Source organism: Triticum aestivum, chromosome 4A (genome assembly GCF_018294505.1).
Source record: "Triticum aestivum cultivar Chinese Spring chromosome 4A, IWGSC CS RefSeq v2.1, whole genome shotgun sequence".
NCBI lineage: Eukaryota > Viridiplantae > Streptophyta > Magnoliopsida > Poales > Poaceae > Triticum > Triticum aestivum.
In genome coordinates this window covers 20,135,036-20,146,649 of record NC_057803.1, presented here as the reverse complement: position 1 = coordinate 20,146,649, position 11,614 = coordinate 20,135,036, and positions in this window count along the sequence as shown.

Genomic DNA, 11,614 nt, shown 5'->3' with positions numbered 1-11,614 from the left:
GAACCTGAGGATCATCCTCATAGCTGCCAAGAAAGATTATGTCCTAGAAGCACCGCTAGGTGACGCACCCGTCCCACAGAACCAAGACGTTATGAACGCTTGGCAGACACGTGCTGATGATTACTTCCTCGTTCAGTGCGGCATGCTTTACAGCTTAGAACCGGGGCTCCAAAAGCGTTTTGAGAGACACGAAGCATATGAGATGTTCGAAGAGCTGAAAATGGTTTTTCAAGCTCATGCCCGGGTCGAGAGATATGAAGTCTCCGACAAGTTCTTCAGCTGTAAGATGGAGGAAAATAGTTCTGTCAGTGAGCACATACTCAAAATGGCTGGGTTGCATAACCGCTTGACTCAGCTGGGAGTTAATCTCCCGGATGACGCGGTCATTGACAGAATCCTTCAGTCGCTTCCACCGAGCTACAAGAGCTTTGTGATGAACTTCAATATGCAGGGGATGGAAAAGACCATTCCTGAAGTATTTTCAATGCTGAAATCAGCAGAGGTAGAAGTCAAAAAGGAACATCAAGTGTTGATGGTGAATAAAACCACTAAGTTCAAGAAAGGCAAGGGTAAGAAGAACTTCAAGAAGGACGGCAAGGGAGTTGCCGCGCCCGGCAAGCAAGCTGCCGGGAAGAAGCCAAAGAATGGACCCAAGCCTGAGACTGAGTGTTTTTATTGCAAGGGAAGTGGTCACTGGAAGCGGAATTGCCCCAAATACTTAGCGGACAAGAAGGCCGGCATCACGAAAGGTATATGTGATATACATGTAATTGATGTGTACCTTACCAGTACTCGTAGTAGCTCCTGGGTATTTGATACCGGTGCGGTTGCTCACATTTGTAACTCAAAGCAGGAGCTGCAGAATAAACGGAGACTGGCGAAGGACGAGGTGACGATGCGCGTCGGGAATGGTTCCAAGGTCGATGTGATCGCCGTCGGCACGCTACCTCTACATTTACCTACGGGATTAGTTTTAAACCTCAATAATCGTTATTTAGTGCCAGCTTTGAGCATGAACATTGTATCAGGATCTCGTTTAATACGAGATGGCTACTCATTTAAATCCGAGAATAATGGTTGTTCTATTTATATGAGAGATATGTTTTATGGTCATGCTCCGATGGTGAATGGTTTATTCTTAATGAATCTCGAGCATAATGCTACACATATTCATAGTGTGAATACCAAAAGATGTAAGGTTGATAATGATAGTCCCTCATACTTGTGGCATTGCCGCCTTGGTCACATAGGTGTCAAACGCATGAAGAAGCTCCATGCAGATGGACTTTTAGAGTCTCTTGATTACGAATCATTTGACACGTGCGAACCATGCCTCATGGGTAAAATGAGCAAGACTCCGTTCTCAGGAACAATGGAGCGAGCAACCAACTTATTGGAAATCATACATACCGATGTGTGCGGTCCAATGAGTGTTGAGGCTCGCGGTGGCTATCGTTATGTTCTCACCCTCACTGATGACTTGAGTAGATATGGGTATGTCTACTTAATGAAACACTAGTCTGAGACCTTTGAAAAGTTCAAGGAATTTCAGAGTGAGGTTGAGAATCAACGTGACAGGAAAATCAAGTTCTTGCGATCAGATCATGGGGGAGAATACTTGAGTCACGAATTTGGCACACACTTAAGAAAATGTGGAATAGTTTCACAACTAACGCCGCCTGGAACACCTCAGCGTAATGGTGTGTCCGAACGTCGTACGCACTCTATTAGATATGGTGTGATCTATGATGTCTCTTACCGATTTACCGCTATCATTTTGGGGCTATGCTTTAGAGACTGCCGCATTCACCTTAAATAGGGCTCCGTCGAAATCCGTTGAGACAACACCGTATGAATTATGGTTTGGGAAGAAACCTAAGCTGTCGTTTCTAAAAGTTTGGGGATGCGATGCTTATGTCAAGAAACTTCAACCTGAAAAGCTCGAACCCAAATCGGAAAAATGTGTCTTCATAGGATACCCTAAAGAAATTATTGGGTATACCTTCTACCTCAGATCCGAAGGCAAGATCTTTGTTTCCAAGAATGGGTCCTTTCTAGAGAAAGAGTTTCTCTCGAAAGAAATAAGTGGGAGGAAGGTAGAACTTGATGAAGTATTACCTCTTGAACCGGTAAGTGGCGCAGCTCAAGAAAATGTTCCTGAGGTGCGTGCACCGACTAGAGAGGAAGTTGTTGATGATGATCATGAAACTTCAGATCAAGTTGCTACTGAACTTCGTAGGTCCACAAGGACACGTTCCGCACCAGAGTGGTACGGCAACCCTGTCTTGGAAATCATGTTGTTAGATAACGGTGAATCTTCGAACTATGAAGAAGCGATGGCGGGCCCGGATTCCGACAAATGGCTGGAAGCCATGAAATCCGAGATAGGATCCATGTATGAAAACGAAGTATGGACTTTGACTGACTTGCCCGTTGATCGGCGAGCCATAGAAAATAAATGGATCTTTAAGAAGAAGACAGACGCGGATGGTAATGTGACCATCTATAAAGCTCGACTTGTCGCTAAGGGTTATCGACAAGTTCAAGGGGTTGACTACGATGAGACTTTCTCACCCGTAGCGAAGCTGAAGTCCGTCCGAATCATGTTAGCAATTGCCGCATTTTATGATTATGAGATATGGCAAATGGACGTCAAAACAGCACTCCTTAATGGTTTCCTTAAGGAAGAATTGTATATGATGCAGCCGGAAGGTTTTGTCGATCCTAAGAATGCTGACAAGGTGTGCAAGCTCCAACGCTCGATTTATGGGCTGGTGCAAGCATCTCGAAGTTGGAACATTCGTTTTGATGAGATGATCAAAGCATTTGGATTTATGCAGACTTATGGAGAAGCCTGCATTTACAAGAAAGTGAGTGGGAGCTCTGTAGCATTTCTCATATTGTATGTGGATGACATACTATTGATGGGAAATGATATAGAATTCTTGGAAAGCATAAAGGCCTACTTGAACAAGTGTTTTTCAATGAAGGACCTTGGAGAAGCTGCTTATATATTAGGCATCAAGATCTATAGAGATATATCGAGACGCCTCATTGGTCTTTCACAGAGTATGTACCTTGACAAGATATTGAAGAAGTTTAAAATGGATCAGTCAAAGAAGGGGTTCTTGCCTGTATTGCAAGGTATGAGATTGAGCACGACTCAATGCCCGACCACGGCAGAAGATAGAGAAAAGATGAGTGTCGTCCCTTATGTCTCGGCCATAAGGTCTATCATGTATGCTATGCTGTGTACCAGACCTGATGTAAACCTTGCCGTGAGTTTGGTAGGAAGGTACCAAAGTAATCCCGGCATGGAACACTGGACAACGGTCAAGAATATCCTGAAGTACCTGAAAAGGACTAAGGAAATGTTTCTCGTTTATGGAGGTGACGAAGAGCTCATCATAAAGGGTTACGTCGATGCTAGCTTCGACACAGATCTGGATGACTCTAAGTCACAAACCGGATATGTGTATATTTTGAATGGTGGGGCAGTAAGCTGGTGCAGTTGCAAGCAAAGCGTTGTGGCGGGATCTACATGTGAAGCGGAGTACACGGCAGCCTCGGAGGCAGCACAAGAAGCAGTCTGGGTGAAGGAGTTCATTACCGACCTAGGAGTCATACCCAATGCGTCGGGCCCCATGACTCTCTTCTGTGACAACACTGGAGCTATTGCCCTTGCCAAGGAGCCCAGGTTTCACAGGAAGACCAGGCATATCAAGCGTCGCTTCAACTCCATTCGTCAAAGTGTTCAAAATGGAGACATAGAGATTTGTAAAGTACATACGGACCTGAATGTAGCAGATCTATTGACTAAACCTCTCCCTAGAGCAAAACATGATCAACACCAGAACTGCATGGGTGTTCGATTCATCACAATGTAACTAGAATATTGACTCTAGTGCAAGTGGGAGACTGTTGGAAATATGCCCTAGAGGCAATAATAAAATGGTTATTATTATATTTCTTTGTTCATGATAATTGTCTATTGTTCATGCTATAATTGTGTTATCCGGAAATCGTAATACATGTGTGAATACATAGACCACAACACGTCCCTAGTGAGCCTCTAGTTGACTAGCTCGTTGATCAAAGGATAGTCATGGTTTCCTGACTATGGACATTAGATGTCATTGACAACGGGATCACATCATTAGGAGAATGATGTGATGGACAAGACCCAATCCTAAGCTTAGCTCAAAGATCGTGTAGTTCATTTGTTGTAGCTTTTCTGAATGTCAAGTATCATTTCCTTAGACCATGAGATTGTGCAACTCCCAGATACCGTAGGAGTGCCTTGGGTGTGCCAAACGTCACAACGTAACTGGGTGACTATAAAGGTACATTACAGGTATCTCCGAAAGTGTCTGTTGGGTTGGCACGAATCGAGACTGGGATTTGTCACTCCGTATGACAGAGAGGTATCTCTGGGCCCACTCGGTAATGCATCATCATAATGAGCTCAATGTGATCAAGTGGTTGATCACGGGATCATGCATTACGGTACAAGTAAAGTGACTTGCCGGTAACGAGACTGAACAAGGTATTGGGATACCGACGATCGAGTCTCGGACAAGTAACGTACCGATTGACAAAGGGAATTGTATACGGATTGATTGAATCCTCGACATCGTGGTTCATCCAATGAGATCATCGTGGAGCATGTGGGAGCCAACATGGGTATCCAGATCCCGCTGTTGGTTATTGATCGGAGAGTCGTCTCGGTCATGTCTGCATGTCTCCCGAACCCGTAGGGTCTAAACACTTAAGGTTCGGTGACGCTAGGGTTGTTAGGAAGACTTGTATGTGATTACCGAATGTTGTTCGGAGTCCCGGATGAGATCCCGGACGTCACGAGAAGTTCCGGAATGGTCCGGAGGAAAAGATTTATATATGGGAAGTTGTCATATGGTCGCCGAAAAGTTTCGGGGGCATATCGGTATTGTACCGGGGCCACCGGAGGGGTTCCGGGGGTCCACCGGGAGGGTCCACCTCTTCCGGAGGGCCTTATGGACTGTATGGAGAAGGGAACCAGCCCAAGTGGGCTGGGGCGCCACACCCCCCTAGGGCCCATGCGCCTAGGGTTGGGGGAAACCCTAAGGGGGGCGCCCCCTTGCTTGGGGGGCAAGCCCCCCTCCCCTTGGCCGCCCCCCCTCTAGATCTCATCTAGAGGGGGCCGGCCCCCTTCCCCTTTCCCCTATAAATAGAGGGGTGAGGGGAGGGCTTCACACAACATCCAAGGCGCAGCCCCTTCCCTCCCCAACACCTCTCCTCCTCCATAAGAGCTTGGCGAAGCCCTGCCGGAGTACTGCAGCTTCATCACCACCACGCCGTCGTGCTGCTGTTGGAGCCCTCTTCCTCAACCTCTCCCTCCTCCTTGCTGGATCAAGGCGTGGGAGACGTCCTCGCTCCGTACGTGTGTTGAACGCGAAGGTGCCGTCCGTTCGGCACTAGGATCTTCGGTGATTTGGATTACGTCGAGTACGACTCCATCAACCCCGTTCTCTTGAACGCTTCCGCTCGTGATCTATAAGGGTATGTAGATGCACTCCTCTCTCCCTCGTTACTAGATGACTCCATAGATTGATCTTGGTGATGCGTAGAAAATTTTAAAATTCTGCTATGTTCCCCAACATTAAGTATGTGTTATCTCTTCAAATACTTGTTGATATATTTTGGAGGCTAGAGACTTGCCAATCATCACCATGATTGATAGAATCAAGTCACAACTTTCAAGCAAACATTATAACAAGCAACAAGAGGCTAAGAAATTTAATGGTCCAATCTGCCCAAAGATCAAGAAAAGGCTTCTGAAGCACATAGAATGGTCTAATAGTTGTTACCCTACTAATGCTGGAGAGGGAATCTTCCAAGTTTCTTCACATGGTAGGGAGTACATTGTGGAGTTGCAGTTCAAGGCATGCACATGCAGAAGGTGGCAATTAACTGGCATTCCCTGCCCCACTCCATAGCTTGCTATAGAGATGAACTAATTGATCCTGAGGAAATGGTGCACAAGTGTTATGATCTTTGCAATTTCTCCAAAGCATATGCTCACATTATTATGCCTTGCGAAGACAGGAGTGGCAGAAAATGGGTGGTTGTGTAATTAAGCCTCCTTTGTATGAGAAGAAACTAGGGAGAAAGGCCAAGAATAGGAGAATGCAACCAGAGGAGGTAATAGCAAAGAAAGGAGGGAAAAAGATTACAAGGCATAGGCACAATTATTCATTGCAGCCATTGCAACAATCCTGGACATAATAAGAAAGGGTGCTCTGCCTTCAAGCAAGGCCTACCTGCGGCAAAACCTATGCAGAAGCAAATGAGGAAGAGGCCAAGAGCCACATTTGAAGAAGAAGAAGAACCTACTCTATCACAGGTAACATTTGCAAATATTTCAGTGCTCAATACATCCATTTTAGCTTGTGGCAAATATTTAAGTGCTCGATACATCCATTTTAGCTTGTGGCAAATATTTCAGTGCTCGATACATCCATTTTAGCTTGTGGCAAATATTTCAGTGCTCAATACATCTATTTTAGCTTGTGGCAAATATTTAAGTGCTCGATACATCCATTTTAGCTTGTGGCAAATATTTCAGTGCTCGATACATCCATTTTAGCTTGTGGCAAATATTTCAGTGCTCGATACATCCATTTTAGCTTGTGGCAAATATTTCAGTGCTCGATACATCCATTTTAGCTTGTGGCAAATTTTTCAGTACTCGATGTTGGGGAACGTAGCAGAAATTCAAAAATTTTCCTACGCAACACCAAGATCTATCTATGGAGAGACCAGCAACGAGTGGAAAGGGGAGTGCATCTACATACCCTTGTAGATCGCTAAGCGGAAGCGTTCAAGTGAACGGGGTTGATGGAGTCGTACTCGTCGTGATTCAGATCACCGATGACCAAGTGCCGAACGGACGGCACCTCCGCGTTCAACACACGTACAGCTCGACGATGTCTCCCACGCCTTGATCCAGCAAGGAGAGAGGGAGAGGTTGAGGAAGACTCCATCCAGCAGCATCACAACGGCGTGGTGGTGATGGAGGAGCGTGGCAATCCTGCAGGGCTTCGCCGAGCACCTACGGGAGAGGAGATGTGTCACGGGAGGGAGAGGGAGGCAACCAAAGGCCTTAGGTATGATTGCTCCTACTTTTCCCCACTATATATAGGGCCAAGGGAGAGGGGGAGGGCGCAGCCTTGCCCCCTCCTCCAAGGAAGGGGTGCGGCTAAGGATGGGGAGGAGTCCATCCTCCCCAAGGCACCTCGGAGGTGCCTTCCCCCTTTAGGACTCTTCCCTCTCCAAGTTTCCTTGCGCATGGGCCTCTTGGGGCTGGTGCCCTTGGCCCATGTAGGCCAAGGCGCACCCCCTACAGCCCATGTGGCCCCCCGGGGCAGGTGGCCCCACCCGGTGGGCCCCCGGGACCCTTCCGGTGGTCCCAGTACAATACCGATGACCCCGAAACTTGTCCCGATGGCCGAAACAGGACTTCCTATATATAAATCTTTACCTCCGGACCATTCCGGAACTCCTCGTGACGTCCGGGATCTCATCCGGGACTCCGAACAACATTCGGTAACCACATACAAGCTTCCTTTATAACCCTAGCGTCATCGAACCTTAAGTGTGTAGACCCTACGGGTTCGGGAGACATGTAGACATGACCGAGACGCTCTCTGGTCAATAACCAACAGCGGGATCTGGATACCCATGTTGGCTCCCACATGTTCCACGATGATCTCATCGGATGAACCACGATGTCAAGGACTTAATCAATCCCGTATTCAATTCCCTTTGTCTATCGGTATGTTACTTGCCCGAGATTCGATCGTCGGTATCCAATACCTTGTTCAATCTCGTTACCGGCAAGTCACTTTACTCGTTCCGTAACACATCATCCCGTGATCAACTCCTTGGTCACATTGCGCATATGATGATGTCCTACCGAGTGGGCCCAGAGATACCTCTCCGTTTACACGGAGTGACAAATCCCAGTCTCGATCCGTATAAAACAATAGATACTTTCGGAGATACCTGTAGTGCACCTTTATAGTCACCCAGTTACGTTGTGACGTTTGATACACCCAAAGCATTCCTACGGTATCCAGGAGTTACACGATCTCATGGTCAAAAGAAGAGATACTTGACATTGGCAAAGCTCTAGCATACGAACTACACGATCTTTGTGCTAGGCTTAGGATTGGGTCTCGTCCATCACATCATTCTCCTAATGATGTGATCCCGTTATCAACGACATCCAATGTCCATAGCCAGGAAACCATGACTATCTGTTGATCACAACGAGCTAGTCAACTAGAGGCTCACTAGGGACATATTGTGGTCTATGTATTCACACGTGTATTACGATTTCCGGATAATACAGTTATAGCATGAATAAAAGACAATTATCATGAACAAGGAAATATAATAATAATACTTTTATTATTGCCTCTAGGGCATATTTCCAACAGTCTCCCACTTGCACTAGAGTCAATAATCTAGTTCACATCGCCATGTGATTAACACTCACAGGTCACATCGCCATGTGACTAATACCCAAGAGTTTACTAGAGTCAGTAGTCTAGTTCACATCACTATGTGATTAACACTCAATGAGTTTTATGTTTGATCATGTTGCTTGTGAGAGAGGTTTTAGTCAACGGGTCTGAACCTTTCAGATCCGTGTGTGCTTTACAAATCTCTATGTCATCTCCTAGATGCAGCTACCACGCTCTATTTGGAGCTATTCCAAACAACTGTTCTACTTGGAGCTATTCTAAATTATTGCTCCATTATATGTATCCGGTCTCTCTACTCAGAGCTATCCGGATAGGTGTCAAGCTTGCATCGTCGTAACCTTTACGACGAACTCTTTTACCACCTCCATAATCGAGAAAATTCCTTAGTCCACTAGTTACTAAGGATAACTTTGACCGCTGTCCTGTGATCCATTCTTGGATCACTCTTGTACCCCTTGACTGACTCATGGCAAGGCACACTTCATGTGCGGTACACAACATAGCATACTGAAGAGCCTATGTCTTAAGCATAGGAGACGACCTTCGTCCTTTCTCTCTATTCCGCCGTGGTCGAGCTTTAAGTCTTAACTTCGTACCTTACAACTCAGGCAAGAACTCCTTCTTTGACTGGTCCATCTTGAACACCTTCAAGATCACGTCAAGGCATGTGCTCATTTGAAAGTGTTATTAAGCATTTTGATCTATCCTTATAGATCTTGATGCTCAATGTTCAAGTAGCTTAATCCAGGCTTTCCATTGAAAAACACCTTTCAAATAACCCTATATGCTTTCTAGAAATTCTACATCATTTCTGATCAACATATACTCATCAGAAATTCTATAGTGCTCCCACTCACTTCTTTGGAAATACAAGTTTCTCATAAACTTTGTACAAACCCAAAATCTTTGATCATCATCAAAGCATACATTCCAACTCCGAGATGCTCACTCCAGTCCTTAGAAGGATCGCTGGAGCTAGCATACCTTTTAGCATCCTTAGGATCGACAAAACTTTTCTGATTGTATTGCATACAACCTTTCCTTACGAAAACTGATAAGGAAACTCGTTTTGACATCCGTCTGCTAGATTTCATAAATGCAGCTAATGCTAACATGATTCCGACGGACTTAAGCATCGCTACGGATGAGAAAATCTCATCGTAGTCAACTCCTTGAACTTGTGAAGAAACTTTTCGCCACAAGTCGAGCTTCATAGATGGTGACATTACCATCCACGTCCGTCTTCTTCTTAAAGATCCATTTATCTTAATGGCTTGCCGATCATCGGGCAAGTCCACCAAAGTCCATGGATCCGTTCTCGGATTTTATGGCCTCGAGCCATTTATCGGAATCCGGGCTCACCATTGCTTCTCCATAGTTCGTAGGTTCATTGTTGTCTAGCAACATGACTTCCAAGACAGGATCACCGTACCACTCCAAAGTAGTACGTGTCCTTGTCGTCCTACGAGGTTTGGTAGTGACTTGATCCGAAGTTTCATGATCAATATCATAAGCTTCCACTTCAATTGGTGTAGGTGCCACAGGAACAACTTCCTGTGCCCTGCCACACACTAGTTGAAGAGACGGTTCAATAACCTCATCAAGTCTCCACCATCCTCCCACTCAACTCTTTCGAGAGAAACCTTTCCTCGAGAAAGGACCCGATTCAAGAAACAATCCATATTGCTTTCGGATCTGAATTAGGAGGTATACCCAACTGTTTTGGGTTTCCTATGAAGATGCATTTTATCTGCATTGGGTTCGAGCTTATCAACCTGAAACTTTTTCATATAAGCGTCGCAGCCCCAAACTTTTAAGAAACGACAACTTAGGTTTCTCTAAACCATAATTCATACGGTGTCATCTCATCGGAATTACGTGGTGCCCTATTTAAATTGAATGTGGTTGTCTCTAATGCCTATCCCATGAACAATAGTGGTAATTCGATAAGAGACATCATGGTACGCACCATATCTAATAGGGTGCAACTATGATGTTCGGACACACCATCACACTATGGTGTTCCAGGCGGTATTAATTGCGAAACAATTTCCACAATGTCTTAATTGTGTGCCAAAACTCGTAACTCAGATATTCATCTCTATGATCGTATCATAGACATTTTATTCTCTTGTCACAATGATCTTCTACTTCACTCTGAAATTACTTGAACCATTCAATAATTCAGACTTGTGTTTCATCAAGTAAATATTCTCAACATCTACTCGAATCATCTGTGAAGTAAGAACATAACGATATTCACTGCATGCCTCAGCACTCATTGGACTGCACACATCAAAATGTGTTACTTCCAACAAGTTGCTATCTTGTTCCATCTTATTGAAACCGAGGCTTTTCAGTCATCTTGCCTATGTGGTATGATTTGCATATCTCAAGTGATTCAAAATCAAGTGAGTCCGAACGGTCCATCTGTATGGAGTTTCTTCATGCGTATACACCAATAGACATGGTTCGCATGTCTCAAACTTTTCAAAACGAGTGAGTCCAAAGATCCATCAACATGGAGCTTCTTCATGCGTTTTATACCATTATGACTTACATGGCAGTGCCACAAGTAAGTGGTACTATCATTACTATCTTATATCTTTTGGCATGAACATGTGTATCACTACGATCGAGATTTCAATGAATCATTCATTTTAGGTGCAAGACCATTGAAGGTATTATTCAAATAAATAGAGTAACCATTATTCTCTTTAAATGAATAACCGTATTGCGATAGACATAATCCAATCATGTCTATGCTCAACGCAAACACCAAATCTCGATGGTAGAGGGAGCGTGCGATGCTTGATCATATCAAGCTTGGAAAAACTTCCAACACATATCGTCAGCTCACCTTTAGCTAGTCTCCGTTTATTCCGTAGCCTTTTGTTTCGAGTTACTAACACTTAGCAACCGAACCGGTATCTAATACCCTGGTGCTACTAGGAGTACTAGCAAAGTACACATTAACACAATGTATATCCAATATACTTCTATCGACCTTGCCAGCCTTCTTATCTACCAAGTATCTAGGGTAATTCTGCTCTAGTGGTTGTTCCCCTTATTGCAGAAGCACTTAG